The following is a 14,561-nucleotide window of genomic DNA, read 5'->3' as shown; positions in this document are numbered from 1 at the left end:
ACTGCTGCGTACAGTGGTGGAGGCCAGATCATGGGGGAGAATTTAAACAGGAAATTGATAAATATCTAATTAGTATCAAGGGATAAGGGGAAAAGACTGGAAATTGGAACTATAGTTCATCTTAGTGTAGAGTCACAGAAAAGACTCGATGGGCCTAGTGGCCTGCTTTTGTTCCTTTATCTTGTGATCTTCTGATTTCTAATGTTGGAAGGTGGTATTGTGCAAGGCTGTGTTTTGTATCTTCCCTGTGTAAGTTGACATGTATACATACAAGTATGCCTGTGTATTATAGCTTGATAATTATGGTTCTGAAATGGACATGGGCTAAACAATTTCCTATTGTGCTCTGAATTGGCTCCAATCCAGTTGGAAGCACGTTGCAAATATTGTGGAATAAAATGCTGAAATGTGTTAGCTGTCTGCTGGACACTTGTGAGTCTATAGTCCTGTTGATTAAAGTCACACATTCCATCCAATGTAAGACATACAAAGGCATGTAGATAAATTTGAGAACCAACACATTTGAGAGGGGTACTCCACTGTCTCGGAATTTAAATTAAAGCTTTTGAAGCCAAAAGTAGTGGGGGGACAATTTCTTTGCAGTCTTTGTGTAGTGAAGATTACATTCATTCTCTCCTAGATGGATAGAATCCAAGCTGATTTGAGGAGCATCTCCAGCTGCTGAAATGTTTGTGGAGAACTGTTAAGTTGACCTTCCCAGTGGCAGACAGCAGGTGGTCCCCTCTGTAGAAGCAATGATCAAATTTTCATCTTGAAAATGGTTAGGAATACAAAGAAGTTCAATGCCCCATCTTATTGAAACTATGCTGGATGTTTATAGGGACGGCAAGTTATATAGTAACATTTTGATACCAGTTAATTGAAGAAAAATGTGAATTCCCATAATTTCTTTCTTAACCACAGGTTCTCCCAAAGTGTCTTCTAGACAGTTGTATAATTTTTGAAATGGATAATTCTAGAGGGTAAATTTGTAGCATTTTTGGACCTGGGATAGGTGATGGTGGCAGGTTTCTTTTTCTAAAGAAACTAGGAACTAGCAACAATATCATTCTTTTTTAAATATTTTTATTAACATTGAAATTACACATCGAAAAATACAGAGTACATATGGATATATGTTGAAATTCAGAATGATACATTACACTTAAATCATATAATTTCATCCAAAGTACTCCACATTTTAATCAAACAGATTATATTGTATTGATATATTATTTCATTATTATTTTAAAAAATGAAAATCTAAACACATTACCAAGAAAGAAGCTCTTTGCCAAAAAAAGAAAAAGATAGAATTCTTATTAGAGTGATAAATTATCTCATTAGTCAACATTTCTACCTTCATAACAAATCAAAGATTATAAAAGTAATTCAAAAAGGGACCCCACACTGTTTGAAAATTTGCATTCAGATTGGAAATTGAACATCTAATCTTCTCTAAATTTAAACGAACAGCATCATTCTTAACTGATATCCATGTGTTTTTGTCAATTTAAAAAAAAAATCTATTGCAGAAACAATTTTTTTTATTTATCTTGGCATACTATATATTTTCAAATGTTTCACTTGAGCATTAACTAGAACTACCATATATAATTTACAAACAACTGCTAAACTATTCTACTGGTTAAAGTAGAATATATCTGCATGTATTTAGTTAAGATAAGATTTGTGCAATTTAACTCCAGACAATAATAAAGATGCTGTCTTTCAGTTAGATCATGGCTGGACTTCTGCCTTTGAGCAATTTCCCCGAGTTAATCACATATTCCTCATCCTTTGACATCTAGAAATCTCTTAATCACCTTCTCTGAAATCAATAACTGGGCCTACTCTGCCATCAATTTCTTTTTGTCTTGTCATAAATATCCACTCTCTTTGAAGACTGTACATCCATACCCCAAGTCACCAGAAACCTCATCTGTCAAGCACCATATGAGATTATTAAGTAATTCTCAGTATTCAGTAGAGATGGAGAGGACACTCAGGGAGACATTTTAGTACAATAATTGGCCACTCTGCAGAGAAAAATTGTGATTGTGCAGTCCACCAGATATGCAAGATCAGAAAGAGATAGAATGTTGCCACTGCTGCTCCAATCATTTGCAAAACTTCTGTGGGAATCAAAGCCACATGAAATTAACTCTCTAAAGTAACTCTGCAGTTTTTATTGGCTGGTGTGAGATTGGATTTTACAAACTAATTTTGATGAGCTGGGTGTTCTATTGTGGCTGTCCTGGAAAAGTGATTTTTATGTGCGCTGATATCCAAAGATCCACATTAAGATATGGAACATGTGCTCTTGGTGTCCTTGCTTTCCTACTGTCACCTTATAAAGTATTGCACTAACTTGTATTTTATAGTTCTGATAGCATTAACCACCTTTTCTTTTGCCTGTTTAGAGCTATCCAAGTTCTCTTACAGTAAACTATCACCTATAAGAGAAGGTAGTCATCAATGGATTTGAAAGGGAATTCAGGAACAATGTCTTTGGGCAGAGAATGAAGAGAATATGGAATTCTACCACGATGAGTGAGATGAAAAGGATAGAGAAATTCAGGAAAGTGCATGGAGAAAGAAACAAATGGGGATAAATGAACCAAATGGAAGATGTTTGAAGTGAAACATGGACACTGGAAAAGGTATTTGTGCTAAATGATCAGTCTCTATTATCAATCTGAGGTAATGTAATATAAATAAACTTGAACATTTGTTAACTACAGTGTGGGAATGATGTAACTGTATGACTTTCTCACCACAGAATGTTTTGCAATGCTCCATTTTCTTGCTAAATTTGTTTTACACTTGATATCTCTGTTCCAATTTCTTTGGTTTACTTTTTGTTCCATCAGAGGGAATCAAAAAATCATGGGACTCTTGACACCCCTGAATGACATGGCAACAAATGATTGCCCAGGAAATGCAAGTGGATTATTGTTGGTAAGTTATTCAAATATACTTTGTTTTCTCTGCATTTTTTAAACATTAATTTTGAATATTAGCATCAGGCTTGCTTTAAATGAAAAAATAGAAAAAATTACATTAATTAATTAATACATGTAATAAAAATTTATTTCAAACCAAGCACGTGACTTTCTCAAGTAGGGGTATCTTGGGCAAGTTTTATGTAAATGACTTTGGAGCTTTAATTCGAGATACTTTATGATAGGAGGTTTTAGCTTGGAAGACAGGCCAGTGGTTTTGTATCCCTTGCTCTTCATAATTGCAATAATGTACAATTAACACGGAAGCTCTCAAAATATTCAAACTCTCCAGTCTTTCCATTTGTGTCCAGTGCAGTATCTTTAAAAGACCACTGGTGCCATTTGCCTATTGAGGAGAGAATGTATTATTTGCTGATTCTTGGTGATGGGCAAAAGTGGTGCATTCAACATGTGACTTAAAAGCAATGTGTGGTTGTGGAACCTTTTATTCCCAACAGCTGATCCATGTACTATAAGCCAGCAAGGGCATTTGGGAGAAAGTGTCTGAGGACGAGTATCGATATAGAGGTTCCCCTACCTTGACTGTGCTGGTGCTAGAATATGTACAGTTGGCCTGAAGGGGAGGTAGAAAATTGAGCCACAAGAGAGCGATGAGCATGATGAATTCGTCGTCTCCAACCACACTCCAATTTTGTGAGCCAACAGCTATCAGAAGCATAAATGGAATCTGAAATTGGAGGAAGCATATCAATGATGAGTCTAGGAAAAGGACAACAGCAAGGACAGGATAACTTTAGGTTCAAGATTCTATTTATTGTCATGTACACAAAATACACCAAAATATTTCCTTCACTTGCCCTGCAAAGGTAAACAGATGCCAAGTAATCCAATGCTATTTTCAAGATGAGAGAAGAGATCCTTCAAAGATGTTGATTGATTATGGATCTAGGTGCCTCTGAAGACGCAGTCCCTGGTGTCCCTATTGTGTTCCCAGACCTGTGAAGCAGTGAATTGAGGTATCCAGATAGTACCCCTTTGACTAGTGTTCTGAATCCCCAAAGCATTAGGAAGCTATTGGTGCCTGAGACTTTTTAGGAGGCCTGCTTACCATCCCATTTTCATGAATCCTGGACTTGATCCTTGGTTTCCTAAAGCTGGTTGTCTACAGCCAGGATGGAGTCCCTCAATCACAGCCCAGAGATGGAGCCAATGAAAACAGCTAAAGTTATCTGCTGGCACTCCAAGCAACAACCAGGCAGAATTGACAGAAGCCTTCCTAGATCCACAACACCTCTTCATTAGTCAAGAAGACGCAGCAGTGCCAACACCTTCTAAGAAGGTTGAGGTGGGCAAGACCACTGGCTTCCATCTTGACATTTTACAGGAACACAATGGCTGCATCATTGTGGTATAGTATCTGCAAAACATCGGACCAGAAGTCAATACAGAGTATTATAAAAATGGCTGGGAAGATCACTGGGGTATTCTTTTTCTATCTTGATGACATTCACAGGACCATTGCTTAAATAGTGCTCAGAAGTATTAAGAGCTCTTTTCCATCCCTCACACATCTTTGATTCACTACCTTTAAGAAGTAGGTGCAGGAGCATCAGAATCAGGATTGCTGGCTAGGAAATAGCTTCTTCCCACAGGCTGTGAGATTGGTAAATAGTATCTTGTAACCAAGTGAACCATTCCAAAATACTTGCATACATTTTAAATTGTCTTTATGTATATGTAACAGGCTTGGATAGGGCAGAGAAACAGGGACAACTCACAGAATTGTTTTCCACCATTTATTTTCTCCCTTCAGAAGACAATATAACACCTCAATTGCCTTCTGGTATTTCTTTCTGGGCACTTTTGCTCTCCCAGCATTGAAACCCGGCTCTGTGTGGAACAGGTTTCATTCTTTTTCTTAAAATGCACACAGATACTTTATTTTAACATGTCAGTATGTACTCAACTCTGTGTACACAATATTAGCTGGGAGTTATTAAGATTAACAGGAAAACACTTCAACTAAGTTACAAGTCTTAGGAACATAGGAAGTAGGAAGAAGAGTAGGCCAAAAATGGCCCATTGAGCCTGCTCCGCCATTCAATAAGATCATGGCTGATCTAATTTATGACCTAACTCCACCTACCTGCCTTCTCCCCATATCCCCTAATTCCTCTATCATGTAAAAATTTATCTAACCGAATTTTAAATATGTTTAATGAAGCAGCCTCAACCACTTCCCTGGATAGAGAATTCCAAACATTCACTACTCTCTGGGAAAAACTATTTTTTCTCATCTCTGTCCTAAATCTACTCCCCCGAATCAGAGATAGACTGTGTCATCTCGTTTTAGTTTCCCCGGCCAGGGCAAAAAACCTTCCTACATCTATCCTATCCGTATCCTTCATAATCCTATATGTTTCTATAAGATCTCCTCTCATTCTTCTGAACTCAAGCGAATGAAAGACTATATACAAAAGGTGAAAACAGTGACACTCACTGGGCAAGTTAGAAACTGCATGGGGCAAAGTGACTAAACAGACAGCGAAAATTATAACATTTAACAAAGGAAAATGCATATCTGCCGAGACAAAATAACACATCAGTTATCTTCTGCTCTTTCTTCCTGCACAGCTGCTGCTAAGCATGCAAAGTAACGGAGTTTACACTAAGAAATTTCTGCAATGCTACATGGTCACATGCAGCAATACAGTGGTGTCAAAAAAGAATTAAATAAAAACATCCACAAAACTTGCATTAACAGTCAAAACAACACAAAACCAGATGTAATGTATTATTATAAGCAGTTCATTTTCCAAAGAAATCAGTAAAACAGCACAACAGCCCTCCTCAATGCAACCCAGCATTGTGAGGAACAGGAGGGAGGGGCTACAGAAGCATGGGAGGTGCAAATTGATGAAGAATTTACTAGTCAAAAAATATGATCATATTAATCATCTGGAAGCAATTCCTGGAATTCTAATTCCAAAGCATCTTTCATTTTATCATTGGATATCAGTTGGAAGTTAAGTAACCAATTATATATTGTGGCTATTAATCCTTTTGACATGGGTACATCTGAAAAAGGGTGCCTATCATATTAGAGGGTAAGCAGAAGGAGAGTTTGGAAGTGCACAGAAAGTCCCTAATTTGCAAATACCAAAATAAAATTATGCCTTACTCAAATCATATTTGTTTGCTAACTTATTTTTAACTGATTTTTGTCTGCTAACTGATATTTTTTTAACTGTTACTTTATGCTTGCTGACAGGTTCAGGCCGTTGCGCTCCAGTATCTGGATGATTATTTAACTGTTACCTGGTGAATATGGATTTATAGTCAGAGAGAGATGCATGAGGAAGCACATTTTGTAGCTCATTGAGTCCACACTGACTATCAGTCATTAATTCTACTCTAATTAATTGTATTCTTCCAGCATTCCCACCGATTCTTCTCTTGAAATTTTATCATTTGCCTACACACTAGAGGACAATGTGGGAGGAAACTGAAGCAACTGGGGGTGTCCCACACTATTGCAGGGTGAGTGTACAAACTACACAAATATCACCAGAGATCAAGACAAGCTTGTTGAGGCAATAACTCTATCTATGCTGTAACATTACATACTTCTCTGATAATAAATTGGAAGGAGCTTGTTCCAAAGATATTTCAAAGTTCATACTTATTGTCATATTTGCATGTGTGGAAAATTGTATAAACCCTGAGATTCCTTTTCCTGCAGGTGAGGCAGAATTAACACTTATTGGAAGTGCAAAAAAAGTACTCAAGAAGGTGCATATAAACAAATTAAGAAATGTAAACAAACTGAACAATCCAGAGAGGAGGAAAAAAACAATAAAGTGCCAAAATAAGAGTCCTTAAATAAGTCGGAGTTTTTGTTTAGTCTGATGGTGGAGGGGTAACTGCTGAACCTGGTGGTGTGAGACTTGAGACAGCTATACCTCTTTCCTGATGGTAGCAGTGAGAGTAAAGCATGTGCTGGATGATGTGGATCCTTGATGATTGCTGCTGCTCTCTGACAGCAACGTTCCCTGTCGATGATCTCAACAGTTGGGAGGGTTTTACCTGTGATGTCCTGGATTCTGCCCCACTACCATTTGCAGAGTTTTCAGCTCAAGGATATTGGTGTCCCCATATCAGATCATGATGTAGCCTGTTACCACACTTTTCACCACACATTTGTTGAAATTTTCCAGTGATTCCAATGTCATGCCAAACATCCACATACTCTTGGGGAAGTAGAGGTGCTGACATGCTTTATTCACTCTGCCTTTAGTGTGTTGGTTCCAGGAAAGATCCTCCACGATGGTGACTCCAAGAACTTAAATTTGCTCACCCTCTCCTCTGATTTCCCCGAATGATCGCTGGATTATACACTTCTGCTTTTCTCTTCCTGAAACAATTATTACCTTGGATTTGGTGATCTTTAGTGCAAGGTTGTTGTTGGTGCACCATTCAGCCAAGTTCTCAATCTCTCTTCTGTATGTTGACTCATTGCCCCTTTTTATGCAACCCACTACCGTGGTATTGTTAACGAATTTGTAAATAGTGTTGTTGACGTACCAAGCCACACAATCATAAATTTAGAGTGAGTAAAGCAGGTGGCTAAGAATACAGTCTGTGGTGCTCCAATACTGATGGAGATTGTGTAAGAGATCTTCTTATCAATCCTCACAGATAGTCAAGACGAGTTTATTGTCATCTGGTTGTACAAGTAAAACCTGACAAAACGGTGTTCTCTGGTCCTTGGTGTAAAAACATGAAGACCCGCAACCAGATATAACATGCATTCAGACAAATAATGCACATGCAGGACAACTATTATAACTATAAAAATAAATATTGCTTTGTGCAAATTGTTGAGGATGGTTAGTGTGAGCAGTTCCTTTGGTCATTCACTATTCTCACTGCCAGTGGGAAGAAGCTGTTCCTTAACCTGGTGGTGCTGGCTCTGAAACTCCTGTATCTCTTCCACAACAGGAGCAGCTGAAAAATGCTGTGTGTAGGGTGGAAGGGGTCCTCAATGATTTTATGCACCCTCTTCAGACAATGATCCTGGTAGATCACTTCGATGGAGGAGAGGGAGACTCCAGTGATCCTCTCTGCCACTCTTGTGGTCCTGTGGTTTGACTTCTAATCCATTTCTCTGCAGCAACCTTACCACACTGTGAAGCAGTTGGCCAGGATAGAGCTCTTATAGAAGAATGACCTAATGCCTTGCCCGCTTCAGTCTTCTCAGGAAGTGTAGTCGCTGTTGCGCCTTCCTGACTAGTGTCCATGATAGGTCACTAGTTAAGTGCACTCCAAGGAACTTGGTGCTCTCCACTCTCTCTACTACAGAGTTGTTGATGTGTAGTAGAGGGTGACTGTTCCTGGTCCTCTTGAAGTTCACTATCATCTCCTACATCTTGTCCATGTTCAATCTCAGGTTGTTACACTTCACAAGATTTTCCATCTCTTCTCTATAGTGCGACTCATCATTGTTGCTGTTAAGGCCAACTACTGTTGTGCCATCTGGAGCTGTATTTGGCCGTGCAGTCCTGGGTTAGTAGCATGAACAGGAATTATCATATTAAACACTGAGCAGGTCAGTGAGTAGCAGCCTGATGTATGAGGCATCATTCTCCAGGTGGGTCAGGATAGAATGAAGTTACAAGGCTATAGCATCATTTGTGGAATGGTTTCTTCTATAGGCAAATTGAAATAGATCCAGCATTTCTGGGAGGTGTACTTTGATGCATTCCATCACCAGCCACTTAAGTATTTTATAATGGTGGAGATCAATGCCATTGAGGCTTGTTATTGTGGTCTGGAGGTGAGTAAATCCAGTATCCAATCACATGATGGACTTTTGTGGTCAACTTCAGTTCCATGGTTTTGAGTGGTTGGTAGATGTCCTTGATGAGATCAATAATTTCACCAGATGATGCTTCTGACTTGTATATACTTCTTCTGACAATGTGTTTTAGCTAAGCTTCTGGTTAGATATGTGCTTGGGTGAATATGTGATCTGCTGAAAGTGCCAATGGTTGTGACTTGGACTCTTGGTTCTTCCAGTCATCTAGCCCTTGGGATCTCGCACTCAGTATTTGGTAATCTCCAAAAGACATCTTTCTTTATATTAAAGATTGGAATGAATTGATGACAGTAGGTTAATTGTTTGATACCTATTCTACAACCAGAAACCACAATGCAAATTGGTCTTGTTGTAAATGTACTTAAGGCTCTTCCCATGTCAAATGCTAAAATAGAGGACTTATCTGTTACATTTAAGGCACTAAACATTGTTCATTGCAACATAGTATGCATTAAAATCTGAGTGCTTTAAAATGAATCCTTATTCATTGAAATACAGAAAGTATGGTAATACATTTTTTATTCGTGGTATTTTTTGACTTCCAAATTTCAACTGCATTGTAAGTTAATGTTCTGCAGACCACTCAAAAAATAACTTTTCTTTAGGAGTGCGGAGTGTTTCTGTCATTAGAACATAGGTGACAAATGGTCCTGACACAAAACATTGTCCAGTCATTTCACTCTAGACTCAGTGAGTCCCTCCAGCTTCTCAAGATTCTTGCACCTGAAGTTTTTTGTTTCTCAACTCATTTTTCTGTTTGTTAATAAATTTCATATTTTTAAAATAAATTGATAGTTTTCTGACACCATATTATCTGATCATTATCTCCCCCATCTTTGACTCCTATCCACACTTCACGGAATACAGTTGCCACATGATTATCAACCAAAGTCATTGGGATCCTCACAGTGTGATGCCATCCTCTGGATTACTCCAACGTCTCCATGTTCACATCTGTAAATGACAGCTGCCTGTCATGTGGAAGGCTCACTTGCATCCACTTTACTCTTCAAATGTAAAAGACCTCATCTCAAAAAGCCTTGACCCTTTTGTAAACAAACCTGCAACAAGCTTGGATAAAATTTCCTCATGACAGCTAATCTGTTTTCTCTGATGAGCACAGGATTTCTGAGTGCCTGCTTAGCAGTGACAAAGTTAGGCAATGGAATTAAAGACAATTAGACAGGTACATGGTTTTAGAAGGTTTAGAGAAATGTGTGCAGAATGCAGGCAAGTGGCACAAACTTGTTCAAGTTTATTTATCATATGATTGTACCAGTACAACCTGACAAAAGTGTGCTTTGGTCCACAGTACAAACGTACATACAAACATATAAACAAGTATAGTACAAATATACATATTTAAAATAAATGTTGTTAAAACAACTCTGAGTTGCCATTATTTATTAGCAGTTCATCAATCCTACTGCCTGTGGGAAGAAGGCTGTGGGGGGGCGGCGGCTGTGGGGGGAAGAAGCCTGTGGCTTGACCTCCAAACCAATGCTCTACAACAAATGATCTTGATAGAGCACCTGTAGAAAGTTGATATAATGGTGGCCAGTAGCCTTGCCTGCCTCAGCCTTCTAAGAACTGCAGTCATTGTAATGCCTTCATGATAAGTGAAGAGATGTATGTTGGGGTAGGTCACTTCTTAAGTGGACTCTGAGGAACTTTGTGCTCCTTACGCTCTTCACTACTGAGCTATTAAAGTGTTCTGGAGGGTGGTCGTCCCTGGTATTTCTTAACTCCACAATTATTTCCTTTGTCTTGTTCACGTTGAGACTCAGGTTGTTACTCCCACACCATTTCACGAGATTTTCTACCTCTTCTCTGTAGTGCAACTCATCATGCTTATGAGGTCCATTACTGTCTTGTCATCTGCAAACTTCATGACTCTGTTGGAGCTGGATCTGGTGATGCAGTTGTGGGTCAATAGCATGAACAGGGCTGAGCACACAGTCTTGAGGTGTGCCAGTCCTCAACATGATAGTCCTTGATGTTCTGCTGCCAAGCCGGACAGACTGTGGTTTTTCCCTTAGGAAGTCCAGGTTCCAGTTAGGACAGCTTATCCACCACTCTCGGGGTATGATTTATATAGTAAAAGTAAAAATACAGGGCTCAAGCCCAAAATGTCTGTATGTATTTCTACCTTTGCTATGTAAGGAACACTGACATGCTGAGTTTCTCCAACATTGTGTGTTTTTTACTTCAACCATGGTGTCTACAGATTTTTGTATTTTACCTATGGGGTATGATTGTTTTGAATGCTGAGCTTAGACATATTTGGCAAGGACATTGGGCTGTGTTGTAGAACTCTAATTCTGTCCTGGTCTTACACATTATATTAGCCTTTTTTTAATCAGGTATGGTGTTCAAAGCCAGAGACGATGGCATCCATGTGCTATGAAAGGATAAAGATTGTGCTGCCATACTGGACCCCATACTGACATTTTATAGTTGTGCAGAAAGCAGTCCATTCATCTTTGTATTAGACAAAGTCATTAATGCTGACTTCTGCTATAAGACTAAATACCAACATGAGTACTGACTGTGAAAAGTGGAAGATTCACCCCATTGTCTTGAGTTATGTCGCTGGACAAATTCTTGCATTCTCTGCTTTTTAACACAATTTGAACAACAAAACCATCACAAATGTCAAAGGTTCCCATACAGATACCCTGCAGATAAGGGTTTGAGATCACTTATCAAATGCTTTAATAACAGTTCTATTACTGACGTGATTAACAGACTCCAGGAGCAAACTGTCATGGGCCATTGGTTTGTAACATTACCACATGCCGAAGTAAAAATCATCCCGGTCCCAAATCTGTCCAAGTTCCATTAATGAGTTAGGTGCTAGGATTACCCTGGAATCTTAAAGACCTATCTTGGCTCAGTAGAATGGCATCTGCAATAGATCCTTGATCCAATTCCAGAACTCCCATCACCAGGTATGTTATTTTGGAGGCAGCTCAGTCAGTCATGCATCCTGTACAAACAAAATGTTATATACTGCAGAGAATGGGGGAAGTGTGATTGGGAGGTTTCTACTGCAGCGAGAAATGCTAGTTTAATACAGCCATCTTTTGATTCTTTTTTGTGGCATGGTTGCTTTTTTGGCTCTGAATCTAAACACTGTGCTGCTGTCTTTAATTTATTCTCACGGTGACCTTGCCTGATATCTAGATATTTTGGTGGTCATTCTAGGAAACATGAAAACCTTTTTTATACATTAATATGTCACATCTTGGCACCTCGAGAATTCAAGATCCTAATTTGATTCTGCTGTACATTACTACCGTCAAGCAACAGATCACAGTAGATTAGTAAATACAGAAACAAAATCTATCAATATTTTAAGCAGCATTCCAATTTAAAATTAGCTGCTCCTACTGAGAAAAATCTCTTGATAAGAATGAGTGAACCTCGCCCCTAAGGATCAAGGGCAATGAAGTAGAAATTAGGTCAGTGCAACAGACGTGACCTAGATATCTCACAAACATTAAGAATGCTGTAGGGCAACATTATACCACAACTAGCTTTAATTTAAGGGGTATTTATGTGCTGATTTGTTAAATACTAAATTTTTCTTTAATATCTGCATTGGTTTTATATCTTTCTTTGGCTTGGCTTCGCGGACGAAGATTTATGGAGGGGTAAATGTCCACGTCTGCTGCAGGCTCGTTGGTGGCTGACAAGTCCGATGCGGGACAGGCAGGCACGGTTGCAGGGGAAAATTGGTGGGTTGGGTGTTGGGTTTTTCCTCCTTTGTTTTATATAATTGATACTTAATTAGCATGAAGCAGCTCTTGATTGATGGATTGTAATTAGTACAATATATCATTATCAAAGCCAGCAAAGTTCACTTAAATTGACACCAATAAAATTATCTGCAGAGTCCACACTATGGGCAGGCTGCAGATAATGAATTGTTGAATTCTTAAACAGTTGATAAATAGAGCACTGCAGTGAGCACCAGGAGAAGACAGATGGGCTCTGTGGAAAAGTACAGTAATTAGTTGGCTTGTAAACAGATCTCAGGTGCCATCATCTGTAAACATATCTATGGCATAAAAAATAAATAATTCACTAGACATGTAAAATAATGGGACTTTTCAAAGGGGAGTTGGGGTGTTCCGCATTGTGGTGGTAGGTATGGGTTGGCGCTGTGGGGATATGCAGCATATAGAAAATGAGCATCCTCGTTCAATGGTGGGTCACCTGCAACATAAGGAATCTTTGCATTAATATTGTAACTTCCAGCCTGACCCAAAGTGCTTCCCCTTAGATTAACTGTGTAGGAAATGTAGCAGTTAATTTGTGTACATAAATATGATAATATTGATTAGTTGTGAGATAAATGTTGATCAGAACTTCAGGGAGCACTTCCCTATTATTTGAAGGTATTTAAAAAGGCTCCAAGAACCTTGGTGTAATTGAAAATTTGCTCTAAAAATGTAACACACTTTCTGTACTGCACTGGAAGGAGAGCTGGCAGGGAGGAAAATTAGCCTAAATGTTCTGCTCAAATCTCTAAATTGGGATTTAAAGCCATAGGAAGGCAGAAATACCACAGCAGCAGTCAGTGTGGGGCTTGATGGTCAAATGCCTCACCTGACTGTTGTTGATTAGTTTTGGGAAACCGTGTGTCATGAGGGTGCAAATGATGAACAGGGCTCCCAAAGGGCCTCAGGTTACTGATAGCTTCCCAATCAGATCAGGGGTTCAGAAACAGCAACTGATGAAGTGCAACTTGGATGCTTTGAACTGGGTTCACTGTTGGACTGGACAGGAGGCTTTGCAGGGTGTGGGGGGGGGCGCACAAGGTGGTGACATCGGAGGAGGTGGCAGGATCCTTAGACTCTCTAAAGGGACTTTTTTTTTGTTTTGGTAGTGGCACTAGTATAGTGGTGCCTCTGTGTACCTTTACAGAGCAAAGGAAAACAATTTTTGTGCATTTTGTGTATATGATGAAAAAAGGCATCTTGAATTTTGAAATGCTATCCATTGAGCCGAGACTGTCTGATGCCTTTTCAGGTATCCTACTTGTCTACATCTATGTGATATGTTCAGCAGCTGCTGAAGGTGTCGCATCAAGTAAACAGATATAGTTGATGTTCCATAATATTTACAACCCTCTTTTTGAATTGAATTAATTTACAGGATGCCAAGTTCCCTTAGGGTGGTGGTGATCCATCATTTTAAATTGCTGCTGTCCTTCAAGAGATGGTATTCTTTTGGATGGGAAATACCAACATTTAGATTGAACAGTAATGAAAGGTAGAGCAGTGGATGTAGTATATGTGGATTTCAGGAAATATTCAATAAGTTTCACCATGCAAGTGTCATTCAGAAAGTAAGGAGGTGTGGAATCCGATGGTCTTGCTTTGTGGACATAGAATTGGCTTGCCCAGAGAAAGCAGAGGATTGTTGGAGATGGTTCATATTTTGCATGGAGGTTAGTGACCAGTGGTGGTTTCTCTGGTCACCAAGATCTGTTCTGGGACTCCTCCTCTTGGTGATTTTTTTAAAAATTAATGTTACCTGGATGAAGAAGAGGAAGGGTGGATTAGTACATCTGCGGATGACATGCAAGTGGTTGGTGTTGTGGATAGTTTGGAAGGTTGCCAGAGATTACAAAGGGACATTGATAGGATGCAGGGCTGGGCTGAGAAGTGGCAGATTGATCCTGACCCAAGTATGAAGTGGTTCATTTC

At 39.1% G+C, this 14,561-nt stretch overlaps 1 protein-coding gene across 8 annotated transcripts in view; it reads left to right on the top strand.

Moving 5' to 3' along the window:
- Positions 1 to 14,561, top strand: part of pomgnt2 (protein O-linked mannose N-acetylglucosaminyltransferase 2 (beta 1,4-)) — a 130,948-nt gene that overhangs the window by 7,798 nt on the left and 108,589 nt on the right. For 5 of the 8 annotated variants that reach the window (XR_011352153.1, XM_069920963.1, XM_069920962.1 and 2 more), the window contains 3 exons: positions 2,424 to 2,663; positions 2,874 to 2,961; positions 6,403 to 6,506. The gene's annotated coding sequence lies outside the window, so the exon portion shown is untranslated. The other 3 variants (XR_011352154.1, XR_011352155.1, XM_069920965.1) reach the window with 3 other exon arrangements.

The sequence above is a fragment of the Narcine bancroftii genome, chromosome 2 (assembly GCF_036971445.1).
Source record: "Narcine bancroftii isolate sNarBan1 chromosome 2, sNarBan1.hap1, whole genome shotgun sequence".
In the NCBI taxonomy this organism is placed as follows: domain Eukaryota; kingdom Metazoa; phylum Chordata; class Chondrichthyes; order Torpediniformes; family Narcinidae; genus Narcine; species Narcine bancroftii.
Note: the sequence above shows the minus strand (reverse complement) of the source record. Positions and strands in the feature narration are given on the sequence as shown.